The sequence below is a fragment of the Mustela lutreola genome, chromosome 7 (assembly GCF_030435805.1).
Source record: "Mustela lutreola isolate mMusLut2 chromosome 7, mMusLut2.pri, whole genome shotgun sequence".
NCBI classification, from domain to species: domain Eukaryota; kingdom Metazoa; phylum Chordata; class Mammalia; order Carnivora; family Mustelidae; genus Mustela; species Mustela lutreola.
Genome location: NC_081296.1, coordinates 92,158,950 through 92,172,104, shown reverse-complemented (window position 1 = coordinate 92,172,104; position 13,155 = coordinate 92,158,950). Strand labels below are relative to the sequence as shown.

The following is a 13,155-nucleotide window of genomic DNA, read 5'->3' as shown; positions in this document are numbered from 1 at the left end:
AAATTATGAGTCAGTGGGTTTTTCATTGATAACTGGTTTGTTGTTCGAGGTTTGTTGACTTTCGTAAATTGAGTACAATGTTTGCATTAAACCACCTGCTACAATAATGAATGACTTTATAAAACTCTGCAAAATATGAAGGTTACATCAACTTTAAAGAAAATCATGGCAATGCATCTGTGATATTTTCCAGCTAACACAGGAATTACCAGGTAAACACTGCTAAACTCTTGTGCAATAGCATGAGTTGATTCATATGGGCGGTATGATTTATTGTTTATTTTTTTAACCAAATATCTCCTCGGTAATTTATAATGGCTTTGTAGTAATGTGTATCAAAAAGAAGCACTGGGGAACTAGCGTCATCTCTAGGATGGCATGCATGTTTCAAGTGGCATGGAAAGCCACACTGATGGATATGTAATAATAAACCTGTTATTAATATGCTAATGACTCTGTGTTCATTTAATAAGAAATAAAAGTAATTTATGGATGGATACCTTTAAAAAACTTAAATAAACAGGGGGATGTATAAAAAGTCCTTAGCACAGTGTCTGGCTCACAGTAATGGATCAGTAAATTTGCATTTGTATTGTAAGTGTTACAGTGAATAAGGGAGAAGAATATTTCCTAGAGGCCAGAGAGGAGATGCCAACCGTCAGGTGAAAAACATTTCTACCTCAGATGCTGTGCTGACATCAGGTCCTTGGGTGAAGAGACCCCTTCTTCAAGGGCTAAAAACCATGAGGCATCAAAAGGTGATAGAGTGAGCACAGCCTGAGGGCAAAGCGCACAGGATCATACTTGACCCCTGAGATGGAGATCCCAACAAGAGATGACCAGGACTCGCTTGGACTGGAGGGCTAGATGTGTAACTTTAAAAATGGGATGCCTGGGGGCACCTGCGTGGCTCAGTGGGTTAAAGCCTCTGCCTTTGGCTCAGGTCATGATCTCATGGTCTCATGGTCTCAGGATCCTGAGATGGAGCCCTGCATCAGGAATCTTTGCTCAGCAGGGGGACTGCTTCCTCCTCTCTCTCCATCTACCTCTCTACTTGTGATCTCTCTGTCGAATAAATAAATAAAATCTTTACAAAAAATAACAAAAAAATAGGATGCCTGGGAGAAGCAAGATTCTTTGCTTAGGTTAGATTGCTTAAAACTGCCTGAAATCCTAATTTATGTACTAATAGTTCTAGATACTGATGTAATAGGTAGGGGAAAAGGCTATTTTTCTTTTTTCTTTTTTTTTTTTTTAAAGATTTTATTTATTTATTTGACAGAGAGAAATCACAAGTAGATGGAGAGGCAGGCAGAGAGAGAGAGGAAAGCAGGCTCTCTGCTGAGCAGAGAGCCCGATGCGGGACTCGATCCCAGGACTCCGAGATCACGACCCGAGCCAAAGGCAGCGGCTTAACCCACTGAGCCACCCAGGTGCCCTGAAAAAGGCTATTTTTAACACACCTTCACTATCTCTGAGAGGCAGGTGTCTGCTCTGGGATTTTATAGGTGTGGGCATGGAAGTCTGGAGAAAGAAGCTGGGGGAAGACCAAACCGTTCTGTGTACCTGAGGGAGGAATTTTATGAGGTTGAGGCACAATGGGGAAGAAGGGACCTCAGGAAACAAATGAGTCTGATCAAGGCTTTTTTTTTTTTTTTTAAAGATTTTATTTGTTTATTTGACAGACAGAGATCACCGTAGAAAGAGAGGCAGGCAGAGAGAGAGAGGGAAGCAGGCTCCCCACCGAGCAGAAAGCCTGATGCGGGACTCAATCCCAGGACCCTGAGATCATGACCTGAGCCGAAGGCAGCGGCTTAACCCACTGAGCCACTCAGGCGCCCCTGATCAAGGCTTTTAAGTAAGTTTACCCTTCCCTAATACCCTACACAATCTTCCATGAAATCAACATTGTTCACTAATGCTTATTCTGGGAATGGATCTTTTCTGGTGGAACGTCAAGTGCTGAGCTCTGTGTTAATATGGGTGAAGGATGAAAACAGAGACTGCACTTGGAGAAAGCTGCCAACAAATTTCCTGACTTGATGTTGAAACTACATATCTATTACTTAAATCAGGCCACCTCAGAAGTTTGCTTCTTTGACTGAAGTTTTAGGGGAAATAATGCTCCTGAAAATATTCATTCAAGCAACAAATATTTACTGAGCACTGATCACGTGCTGTGTGCTGTGCTCTGAACCCAGGGCACAATAGATAATAGAGCAATGGTCTTTGTTATCAAGAAACTCTCAGTATAATGAGGAAAGATGAGAAACAGTGAGACAAGGGATGTGGCAGTGGTATGCAGAGGCTATGAGAGCACATAAGAGGGGCACCAAGAAAGACTTGAGAACAAAAGGAAAACCCAGTGCTAATGAGCAAATCATATGAGTAAAACCCTTTTCAGGGTTTTAAAAATATATGTGTTTACATATTTTTCAGCAGAAATGGGACATATTGGGGCACTTGGGTGACTTAATTGGTTAAGTGTCTACCTTTGGCTCAGGTCATGATCCTGGGGTCCTGGGATCGAGCGCCGCCTCAGGCTCCTTGCTCAGTGGGGAGCCTGTTTCTTCCTCTCCCTCTGTCCCTCCCCTCCACTCGTGCTCTCTCTGTCTCTCAAATAAATAAATAAAATCTTTAAGAAAAACAAAAACAAAAACAAAAACCTGGAAAGATACACCCTAAACCAGTAACAGTATTTGGTGGGGTGAGGGAGATGATAGTGGGAGACTTTCATTTTTTAAATTGTATATTTGTGTATTACTGAACTGTTTAGCACGAGTATGTACATGTATTACTTTTGTAATTAGAAAACAAGAGAGGGGTGCTTGGGTGGCTCAGTTGGTTAAGCGTCTACCTTCTGCTCAGGTCATGATCTCAGGGTCCTGGGAAAGAACCCTGTCTCAGGCTTCCTGCTCAGTGGGGAGGCTGCCTCTCCCCTCCCTCTGCTCCTGGCCCCTGCTTGTGAACATGCACTGTCTCTCTATGTCAAATAAATAAATGAAATTTTTGAAAAAGAGAGGGGGGAAATACTACCTCTGCATTCTTGCCAATAGAAGGGGATTATAAAATGTTTTAGGCAGGGGCACCTGGGTGGCTTAGTGGGTTAAGGCCTCTGCCTTTGGCTCAGGTCATGATCCCAGGGTGCTGGGATCAAGCCCTGCATCAGGCTCTCTGCTCAGCAGGGAGCCTGCTTCCCTTCCTCTCTCTCTGCCTGCCTGTCTGCCTACTTGTGATCTCTGTCTGTCAAATAAATAAATAAAAATCTTTAAAAAAAAATTAAAAAAAATGTTTTAGGCAGGGGTTACATTCAGAAGCAGTTAGTGTCATCTGGGAGTCTAATGCTCCTTTGGAGAGCATATGGATCCTGGTATATTGTGAAAGTATCAGGCTGTCAATTTAGAGCCAGAACCAATGTTCTGACTCTAAATGTTATGACTACTCCATGAACTCTGGTTTCATACTGTACCTATATATGCAATCTATACATATTACAGACATACTATAGTTATTCCTTCCAGGCAGGACACAGCCAGTGGTATGTGACTTAGGGGTCCCTGGAAAGAACCCCCTGCAACAGCTCTCTTATTAGCTTGTTAGGATAGCAGAAATTCCATTATTAAGAAGTTTCATTTCTTCAGATTAAGGAATTCTCTGATAATAAAATTCTGCACTAAGGTCCCTCTTACGGGCTCCTTCAGCACGCTGTATGCCTCTGCAAGAGACTTTATATAGATTTTAATTGTCTGTTTTCATTCCCACAAGATTCAGCTCCTCCCAGAAAGAACTGTGTTTTGATAGCTCGGCTCCCAGTGCATTCCGCAAGGCCAGACACACACAGGGTCTCAGTACTTTCGCCAATTGAAGGAATGCTTCTAGAGAGATTCACATGAATACTGAATACTAAGAATAGTCATATGAATACTGAACCTGTTGTTCCTACTCTAGCTATTATGAGGTTAAGTTGAGGAAATATGTGTGAAGGTATTTTGTAAACTATGAACCATTATACAAAATGCACATTATTATTATTATTGCATTATTGGAATATAGTTTTTTTCTCAGATAATTTCCAGGGGGGATACTTTTATGGATGGAGATATAATATGGACAATGTCAAGAATTCCTGATCCAACCTCTAGCTGCTTGTGTTTGAGAGTTCAACTCCTTGCAGGAAGGAGGACTGCAGTGAAAACTAACTACCAACGAAATGTTGCACTTCTGTAAAAACAGGCAAGAGTAAATGGAGGGCAAGGATTATAGGGGAGTAAGATATAGGAAAATACATAAAGCATGCTCTGAGATCCTCAAATAGCACTTTCCATCTATTCCAGAATCTTTGGTCAATGACACTTTTTGACAGGAGATGGGAGTCCTTTGGCTCAGGGCTTCTGTCCTTGTAAAAGGCATGGCTTTGCTCTCTAGGTTGCAAAGAAAATGTTTTAAAACTGTGGTTTTTATCATGAGTTTCCGAGGAAACCATTTTGGTTCCGATGCTAATTTGGGTACCTGACTGTTTAATTGAAAATGAGTTTGGGGGCAAGGAGGGAGCCGAGGGAAAGACTGCTTTAGGTTCCCGCCTAGCAAGAGGGGACCAGGCAGGGAGTGCCAAGTCGAGGGCTGGCTCCACTCCACACTTTTGCCAGCGGGCACCAAGCTTCTTAACGGAGGTCCCCAGAGTGTGGGGCCAAGAGGTGGAGATTCATTTTCCTTGTTTAGTGCTGACCTGAGAGGCTGAGTAAAGGTTGAGCCCAGCACTCACTGAGGTTGAGCTGAGGGAGTCAGGAGACAGGCCTGAGCAAGACAAACAGTCCAGGTCTTGGAAGTGTTCTAAGCTTCCTGCTTAAGACATTTTTTAAGACTCCTCCCTCAGATGGAATGATGTCCCTACAGGGTGTGGATACCTGGAGCTTACCTCTACCAAGGCACCTACAAGTGAACTCTATTTACATTTCTGTGGCTTTTTCTTTTGGTGACTAGAGCCTCGGTAATGATGACATTAGAGGGTGTGGCTTTGCACATGAAAGAATGCAGCCTTCTTATTTAATGCCTTTAATGTTCCCTAGAGAGGTGGTGTATCTGGACATTTCAGCTCCAAATGCCTGGGAGAGAAGGAGGCTCATTAGCTTCTGAGAGGACAGCTGGTATGCAGGACCTTCAGGTCAGACCTGCACTCACAGCTCTGCGCAGCAAACGAGGCCAAGGTTAACAGTCCTGGCGAAAACCATTCCAGTGCCATGTAACCACCAAGGATGAACCCTGACCTAGACTGCATCTTTTGTCATGGGCTGAAGTTCTCACATACACCTCGACAGCATCCTCTCTCGTCTTGAATCATGCTGTCCAGTATAGTAACAACTAGGCACACGTGGCTATGGACCACTTGAGATACGCTAGTCTGGTTTGTGATGTGTTAAGTGTAAAATACACACTGGAATTTTGGAGACTTAGTATGAGAAAAGAACGTAAACCACCTCAATAGTTTTTGATGTCGATTATATGTTGACATGACAATATTTTGGATACACTGGGTTAAATAAAAATAGAATTCATTTACTTGTTTCTTGTTACTCTTTTTACTGTGCTTACTAGAAAAATTCAAATTACCTAATGCTCATATCATATTTTGATTGGACAGTGCTGGTCAGAGTGAGTACCATAACACTCATTCAGTCCCTCTGTCAGTGCTTACTGAGCACTCTAATGTGCTGAAATAAATAAGACCCAGGCTCTGTTCTCAGCAGCTCCCACAGGGGAGAAGGGCAGCTATTTATAGAGCAATAGCTTGGGGTGAGTGCTGGAACCAAATACCATGCACCATACTGTGGGAACCCCAAGTAAAGAAAGACACTCTTATGGAGAGCATCATCAGGGAAGGCTTCAAGGAGGAGGTGAGTTTTAGGATAGACAGGGGTTTTAGCAGTCAGAGGAGAAAATGGGAATGATGTATCAAGGCGCATAGATACGCGACATGCCTGGCATGTTTCAACACAACACAAGTCATTCTTCTAGGTGCAGCTTTTAGGACACATGGGGAGTGACAGGGGGAGACAAGGCCGAGGTCCCAGGACCTAAACGATTTCTCACGGCACTAGGAGTTTGCCCTGACAGGGGATCAGCAGCTGTCCAACCGTAATGTGCCAAAGAATCCCCCGCAGAGCTTTTTAAAATTCCGCACATCCAGAGACTTGGATCTTGATGAGGTAGGCCTCAGAATTAGCATTTTAAAATCAGCATTCCAGATAATTCTAATTCAGATTGCACTTTGGAAAATGCTACTGCAGGTAAGTGGGGTTGAGGTAAGCAGTGACGTGATTATACCTGCACTAAAGGAAGATACTCTGAGAACAGAAGGCCGGTGGGTGGGGAAAGTTCTCCTGGACCTGCTTCAATTATCTAGGTGAAAAGTGACAAGGATAGGGCAATGTCAATTCAAATGAATGGGAGAGGACTGCCAGAGACACTTAATCAAATTGTCAGGTCTTATTGACTAATTTGGTCCTCACTTATACCCTCACTGCTATCCCCTGTATCACACTGGAGTACTGATTTCTCTTGTTTATTTTCCCCAAACATTTTAGAACACAAAACCTTCTTAGTGAGACTTTCCAGAGCAAAGTTGATACAGGATTCAGTTTCTGAGAAGGGCTTTCCTATTATAGAGGCATTTTTAGGGTATCTAAAGTAAATCTTCCCCTGACATCTTTTCTAAGTTCCCCTGGCATTCCTGATCACAGTTGCATGAAATGGATAGAACCAGATTGAGGGTGTCCCCACTTCCCAGAGCTTCTTGACTGCCTCAATTCCTTACTGAGTGAAAAAAAGACCTGGCTGGCTTGCATTTTTTTTTTTTAAAGATTTTATTTATTTATTTGACAGAGAGAGAGATCACAAGTAGGCAGAGAGGCAGGCAGAGAGAGAGAGAGGAGGAAGCAGACTCCCTGCTGAGCAGAGAGCCCCATGCGGGGCTCAATCCCAGAAACCTGAGATCATGACCTGAGCCGAAGGCCACTGAGCCACACAGGCACCCCGGCTGGCTTGCATTTTTAATACAAGAGAGAATAAAGACACTTGCTTATCCTATAAATATAACTGCTTTTAATGTTTGTTTGTTTGTTTGTTTGTTTGTTTTGGAAACTCTGTATAACCCAATCATAGAAAAAGACAAGGTTATTAAGTACCGGCATGCAATATAAAAGCCAAGTGGACTGTTATCAAGACAATAAAGACCTGAGTTTCAAAGGAACGAACAAAGAAAACAAATGTGGCTTTCAACTACCAGATGGGTTAGTGATACCCACATAGATCTTATCTACTTTGTTTACCTGAAAGTCTACTTTTTAATTCATTATTTCCTTGAGAGGGCTGTCTTTAAACTCAATTTCTAAGATAGTTCATTTTCTCCAAGCAATGGGCTCTAAGAATTAGGAGAGGAACTGGAGATTTGAAGTTTACTTATTTGGGGAGTTAAACTACATGTGTCTGCATACGTGATGCATTATTTAATGCCCTGATTAAACACATTCAGGTCCACTACGTCTGGTGACTCTTTTCTGGCCTACGGACCCAGTATACTTGCGACTAGGCTCTTTTTCTGTATCTCTGGCTGAGGCTATTCCTATCTGCATCTCTTGGAGTTTCTTTGCCCTCAAGCAGGAACATAGTGGATTTCTCTATCCTTCCCGAGCATGTGTTCTTGCTAGTATTCAGGTTGGAGAGCATGTACTTTCATACTGGGGAGTTTCTACCTAGTAGGGATCTGAGAAAGACAGAAAGGTAATTAATGTTCCAAAGTAATGCTCAGTATTTTTCTACCCTCAGATGACTGACATTCTGCCAGCTACCTTTTAGTCAATAATTAATTAATTAATTAATATCTCAGAGGCAATTGATGAAATTCAATATCCATTCTTATTAAAAACCCTAATAAACTAATAAATCTTTAAGAAGCTAGAAACAGAAGCTATATTTATAGGAAAAGCAGTTATATTTATAGGATAAGCCCTGGCTGGCTCAGTCTGCAGAGTATGCGACTCTTGATGTCAGGGTCATGAGTTCAAGCCCCACACTGGGTGTAGAGCTCACAAGAAGAAGAAGAAGAAGGGAAGAAGTTTATAAAACAATAAAAAGCATTTATCTGAAAAGAACCATAAACATCAAACTTAATGGTAAAAAATATCAGAGACCTTCTTTTTAAAAGGCACTCTTCTGGTGTGCCTCAGTGGCTCAGTCAGTAAGTATCTTGATTTTGGCTCAAGTCATCTCGGGGTCATAAGATCTAGCCTTGCATCTGCTCCACACTAAGCATGGGGTCAGCTTAAGTTTCTCTCTCTCTCTCCCTCTGCTCCGTCCCACCACCCTCTCTATAAATAAATAAAATTCATTAAAAATAACAGATAAATAATAAAAACATATTTTTCAGTAACATTCTATAGAATGTTCTATTCTATAGAATGTTACTGAAGTATATAAAATGAAAATTTGGGTTACCAGACAGAAATACCAAGTTCCTAGAGGGGAGAACTTCATGTTGTAAAGTTACCACCATTCTCTAAATTATCCTATAAATTTAGTGCAATTTTAGTAAACATTCAAATCATCATTTTTGAAGATCAGGGGATTTACAGGTTCACTTTAAGTTTTATCTGGAAGAATAAATGGGTGATTATCATCCAGTAGTTCTGAGGAAGAACAATACCTACACTGAAAAGGAAAAATAACTTCATAATTTTAAAATAGCAGGGTATTGATACCAAAATGAACATGTGGATCTTCAGAACCTAATGAGAAGTCGAAAAACAGATCCTTGTGGGGGCGCTTGGGTGGCTCAGTTGGTTAAGCGTCTGAGTTTGGCTCAGATCATGATCCTGGGGTCAAGCCCTGCACTGAGCCCCTCATTGAGCCCTGCACTGAGCCCCGCACTGAGCACCTTTGTCCCTCTCCCTCTCCTTCTGCTCTTCTTGCTTGCTTGCTCTCTTTCTTTCTCTCTCCCAAATAAATGTCTTAAAAACAACAACAGACCCATGTGTATACTGGTATACTGGAAATTACAGTATGACGAGAGACGTTTCAAGTTAGCAAGGAAATGGTGGCCTATTCAATTAAAAATACTAGATAATTAACTGTAACTTTTGAAAACACAAAATGAAAGCCCTACTTTATATCATCCCTAAAATAAATGTCAAATAGATCAAAGATTCGAGTATAAAAGTATTGAAAGCTTGCATTATTTAAAGTATATATATTTTCCTCCTGCCTTTATTTAGTAGTTGACATCACAGAGGACATGTGTTCAATGCTGTGGCCTCTTGCCTGGATTCCACCTTCAGGGTCCAGGCCCTGGTACCTCTGCTTTCAGAGGTTTTGACTGCTAATGGCTCACAACTACATTCTTTGTGTGAAATGCCCTCAGCTCAGTGGCTCTCAACTGGGGATAATTATGTCCCCAGGAGATATTTGGTAATACTGGGAGGCATCCTGAAGGGGGAAGCAGGTGAGGAGGAGAGTGCTACTGAAATTTAATAGGCCAGGGATGCTGCTGAACATCCTAAAATGCAGGACAGCCTCTCTCCCAAGGAATTATCCAGTCCAAAACAGCAACAGAACCACTGTGGAGAAATCCTGACTTAGCCAGAAGAAGCTGTCTTGCCCAATGTGACACCCCCTCCCAAGTGCAGTGGTATGAAAACCTGGTCCTTTTGCCTCAATTTGGGATCACTCTGAAGGACCACCCCAGCAACAGCACTTTTTATGGGATTGCTTGAAGTCTGTACTGCAACTACATTCATTGCAGTTCCATTTGTCCTTCTGCCTGTTTCTGCTTCCTGCACTTTTTACATGCTATTTCAATAAATTTCCCCAGTAAACATCTTGCAAGCAAATTTGTGTCCCCGTTTGGTTCTCAGGGACCGACCTAGGACAGGTGGCATAAGAATGATCCTAGAAAATGGACTGTAAGATGGGACTGTGAGGCTGGCTTCTGTACTGTCCAACCGGTGGCCCCCACAACTGGTGGTAAGGGGAGAACTGATAGACGCTGACACATCACGTTAGTGCAGTTATTAGTACTCTTACAGGTAGTGAACCAGACGAGATACCAGCAGAAGGGCATGTACTGACAGGGACAATACCACAGGTGTTTGAGAGGACCAAGAAAAGTACTCCTAAGGACTATGGAATTGATTGACTGCTGCTGGGTATTACTACTATATATTTGACAAAAACAATGAGAGGCAAAAGGATAGCTAATCACCAATTTAAGGCAAAGTATGAAAGTCACAGGGCCTTCATGGCTCTATTTAGTTTCTCATTTATTACAGCTAGGGGACGAAAATGCTGAGGGTCAAACCAGGACTTCATCTAAACAGAAGAGTCACAGAAAGGGTTGATTTCTTAACCCTAGCAAGTCTCCCTGACTGGGGAGTGGAATCCTGGGATTTGACACCTATACCACTGCACCCAAGAACTTTAAAATCACAGGTGAGTCTGAATTCTCTAGATCTTCAGAAGGGAACCACTCTTCCCTGACAAGGGCCACTAGTGTCTTGCCCCTCACCTGAGGATGATGCCAAGGTCTCTGCTTGGTAAATCATATAAGTCCTCCTCAGGATCGATGCCTACCTCCCTCCTGGCTACCAGCCCAACAGCTAGGATCAAGTCACAACACCACTCAGCCATGAAAGTACTGGGACTGTAAGGGAGAAAAGGGATTATATGATGAAGGAATTTGTGGATTGACCCACAAATGTATTGGCAGAAGCCAGGACAGTGTTATGGGACTGGATCCTAAAGATTCTGGATGAAAGGAGGTGAAATGTAAAGTTAGATAAAGAAGAGTTTAAGAGTTTATAAGAATACTTGCTGGGACACAGGTTTTAATTGGGCAACAACCCAGAAGTCAGTGCTAATAGGCGTGTAGGAAGCCTAGAGAAAGCAATATCCCATATTAGAGGAAAGAAGTCCATCACAGATAGAATAAAAAGTCACAGAGAAATAGGTATGTCAGAACAGATGTACTATATAAGACTGGAAATCAGCACTGACAGACAGGGCCTGGGGGACACTGTGTTTGCCAAAGTGACAAGGAATGTGCTCATGAGGAGACTACCAGCATTGTTGAGAAGCCCAGTGATGGTTGTCCTCTGTAGGCCATAGCTCACCGTAAGAAATTTATTACAACACTGGTGATAGTAGAATGGGGCTAATTGTATTCTGAAAATAGAGAGGGTAGATGGTGGCACTTAACTGTTAAAAGTACGGTGAACACAAAGGTAATGAGCAGTCACATCAGAGCAGCAGCTGGCAGAGAGTGACACTCAGAAAAGTATGGAACATGGTGTTCCCATGGGGCAGCTGGGTGGCTCAGTGGGTTAAGCCTCTGCCTTCAGCTCAGGTCATGATCCCAGGGTTCTGGGATCGAGCCCCGCATCGGGCTCTCTGCTCAGCAGGGAGCCTGCTTCCTCCTCTCTCTCTCTGTCTGCCTCTCTACCTACTTGTGAACTCTCTTTGTCAAATAAATAAATAAAATCTTTAAAAAAAAAAAAAAAAGAACATGGTGTTCCCAAGGGCAGGATAGATGTCAGCTGACAAGGGCCTTACTTAATTTATATACTCAAAGGAAATAAAGAATGAATGTCAGCAGTCGTCCCCATAAAACAAAACCAAACCACAATCCTCTGCCTAGTTTCTGGACCTGAGCCAGTTTCCAGACCCTAAATCCATTCACTGAATGAGAGATGATGACCCTGCATCGTCACAGCTGGTAGGTTCAATGATTCCCCTAGTCCTTCCCCAGTGAGACCTATGACCATTTACTAGGGTAACTGTAGAGTGGAGGATGAGGAATACAGAGATATTTCAGTGACAGCTGGATACAGGATTTGAGTTGACACCGATACCTGGAGACTTGAAGTGTTCAAAAAACCTTCTTATTAGTGGGGAATGTATTAAGCCCAGAAAAAAGAATAGAATCCTGGACCAACAGAGCAAGATCTAGCCAGCAGTCATTTTGTGGGTCACTGAATGTTTATTTGAAATGAACATATTTGGCATTTGGAAGAAACTTGACTTTGGTTCATTCTTTAGTGGAGTAAGATCCATCATAGTTGGAAAGGCCAAGCGGAAACCTCTAACCTGCTTCCCTAACTGCCAAGCTATTAATCAACTGTATTATCACATCCTGGGGGAGGGGGAATGGCAGAGATTAGTGTCACCCTTAAAGACATAAAGGATGCAGGGGCAGTGATCCCCATCATATCCCTGAGTCTGGCTCAAGATAGATAGATAGATAGATAGATAGATAGATGATTTCTAGAAGATGACAGTGGACTATGGCAAACTCAACCGAACAGCAGTCTCAAGTGCAGCTACTATGTCAGATATGGTGTTTTTGCTCAGAGAGACAAACACAGCTTTGGGTACATGCTATGAAGCCAGAGATTTGGCTACAGGGATCAACATAGTGTGCATTCTTGTGGGACAAATAATGGTGTACATTTCCATCTAGGCCCAGAGTTATGTTAACCCTCCTGCCCTCTCTGATAATCTGAAAGTACCTGGAAAACCAGGATATTCCACAGAACATAATAATGTTTCACTATGTTAATGACATCCTATTAACAAGACCATTTGAGTAAAAAGTAGCAAAAAAAAAAAAAAAAAAAAAAAGGAGCAAATAATTGTAGAATTAGTTAAGACAAATGCAACCCAGAGGGTGAGAAATATACTCTGAAAATTCAGGGGCCCATCCAATTAGTGATGTCTTTAGGGACCCAATAGTCTGGAGTATGCCATTATATCTCTTCCAAAAGTAAAGGACAATCATAGCATCTTGTACCTTCTATTACTAAAAAATAAGCAAAACATTTGATAGGCTTCTTAGGGTTCTGGAGTCAGGATATTGCATAATGTGGGAATACGGCAACAGTCATGTACTGGATGACATAGAAGGTTGCCAGTTTTGAGTGAGGCCAGAGGAGTAAAGGCTCTAAAGCAGGTCTGGGTTGAGATGCAAGCAATTCTTCCATTTGGGCCAAACAACACACCAGACACTATGGTATTTATAGTTGGGAAAGACACCATGTGGAGTTCATGGCAACCACCAATAAAGATTTGTAATGTAGATCTCTAGGATTATAGAGCAAGGACATGCCAGCT

General features: G+C 42.3%; 1 long non-coding RNA gene across 5 annotated transcripts in view; it reads right to left on the bottom strand.

The window, feature by feature from the left end:
• The window catches only part of LOC131836478 (uncharacterized), a 134,701-nt gene that overhangs the window by 66,133 nt on the left and 55,413 nt on the right, over nt 1-13,155 (bottom strand). For 2 of the 5 annotated variants that reach the window (XR_009355633.1, XR_009355634.1), the window contains one exon: nt 7,030-7,759. The exons of the other annotated variants lie outside the window; for them this stretch is intronic. This is a non-coding gene — a long non-coding RNA (uncharacterized LOC131836478). Of the gene's footprint in view, nt 1-7,029; nt 7,760-13,155 lie in introns of those variants that run through there. 5 annotated transcript variants of the gene reach the window in all.